Genomic DNA, 2,225 nt, shown 5'->3' on the forward strand with positions numbered 1-2,225 from the left:
AGGATGGGTTATGTGTAAATGTCAAATATGTCACCAATATTGGTCATGTATTTCATATAAATGAAGGCCCTGTTCTGAGAATACCAGAGAATTGGGAAGTATTTGAACAAAATTGGAATATGACTCTAAATTATTGTAGGCAAAAATTTGGTGGACAACTAGTTTAAATTAAGGGCAAAACCAACATACAAATTGGAAGGAGCTAACCCGAAAACCCTGCGAGTGTTCAGAAAAAGCCACCCCTTAAGATAAAAGACAGACAAGAGAGCAAGACCGGGTAGGGAACCGGTGGTGCAGCTTAAAAGGTCTGCCAAGGGCTGCAACCCCTTCGGGCTGTTACCGCCGACCACTATGGCCCTTACCGGACCTCTGCTAGTCCTGTTTGGGGTGAGTTCTTTAGCCCTAACTACAGCCACCAACTGCACTCAATGTGTAGTTACTACTAAACGGGGACGGGTAAGCTCTCAGACTTTGGTGTATCATACTATCTATGATTGTAAAGGTCAAAAATTAAACACTGTATTCATAACGAGACCCAGTATGCTTTATGCAAAGAAGGAAACAGGACTATATGCTATGATCCAAAAGAACTCCCCTATCAATATTGGGTGGAGATTAGAACAAATGACCAGAATGGGAGATTGATAGCATCAAGTAAGGTGATTGTGAATCTGACTACACCTGTCTGAGTGTCTTTTGATGCATGTGACACTATTGATGATGACCCATACACTAACTGCGGGAACATGGGTTGGAGGAAACATTATAGTCAGAGTGAAAAATATGTATGTGTTAAACCTAAGTCGTCACTACCCACCAACTGCTATCACAGTGAGGTGGAAGAGACTGCCAGGAGCTATTACTGTTGTGCTGCCGGGTGGAGTTGTGCCTGTTGGAGTACAGCTCCTAGCTGGAGATGGCCTCGACAAGGTAAAGGTACCGGATTAGAGGCAGAAATAGCAAAAGGAATAATCCACTCCAATTGTACAGCTCATTCTTGTAACCCTGTTAATCTAACTATTTGGAATCCAGAAAAATGGAAACAACAAGAGATGAAAATTGGAATACTGATTTATGGACCTGGAGAAGATCCAGGTGCTGTTTTACAGATAACAATTAAAGAAAAATCTAGAGTCGATACAACACCGGTTATTGTTTCACTCCTTTTATCATGAATTAGAAACAGGAGTAAAATACGAAATTCCCACCGTAGCCAAAAATTTATTTGTAAATCTTGCTGAAAACATTGCTACATCATTAAATGTAACCAATTGCTATGTTTGTGGTGCAACAAATCAAGGAGAACGATGGCCATGGGAGGCTATGGAAAGCAATATAAGTGATCCAAACAGATGGAGAACAGTAGAAAAGGGAAACAGGAAACAACAATGGGTACTTCAAACAAGTATAATTGGAAGAAGTTGATGGCAAAATTTAAGGAATGATGGAAAACAAGTAGGTGACCTGGAATGTGAAGGAGGTTACTTGTGGAATGAAACTCGAAAGGATTGGGACCAGTGGGGAAGCCCACTAGAGATGAATGGTCAATCTAAGAATTGGACCAATGGAACGAATATACCAAATGGTTGGTCAACTCCCGAAGGACATTATTGGATTTGTGGCAAATTAGCTTATGCATTTTTGCCAAGAAACTGGACAGGATCCTGTGTGTTAGGAACTGTAAGACCCAGTTTTTTCCTGTTACCCATAAATCGGGGTGAACGGCTGGGAGTCCAAGTATGTGCAGAAGCCGATGAGTTAAAAAAAAAAACGCTATAGGCGAAATTTACAAATTGGGAATTGGAAAGATAATGAATGGCCACCTGAGAGAATCATGGCCTATTATGATCCAGCCACATGGGCCGAGGACGGGTCATGGGGTTACAGGGCCCCAATATACATGCTTAATAGGATAATAAGGTTACAAGCTGCAGTAGAAATAGTTGTAAACAAAACTGGGGAGGCACTAGGATTAATCGCCAAGCAAAATACTAAAATGAGAACTGCGTTGTATCAGAACCGTTTAGCTTTGGATTACTTGTTAGCACAGGAGGGGGGGAGTTTGTGGAAAATTCAATCTTAGTAATTGTTGCTTAGAAACTGATGATGAAAGAAAGGCTGGAAATGAACTTGTAAAAGAAATGAAAAAGATTGCACACGTTCCAGTTCAAACTTGGAACGGAATTAACTTAGGAGGATTTTCTTGGGAAAAATTCATGAGAGAA

This window comes from Apus apus, unplaced genomic scaffold (genome assembly GCF_020740795.1).
Source record: "Apus apus isolate bApuApu2 unplaced genomic scaffold, bApuApu2.pri.cur manual_scaffold_80_ctg1, whole genome shotgun sequence".
NCBI lineage: Eukaryota > Metazoa > Chordata > Aves > Apodiformes > Apodidae > Apus > Apus apus.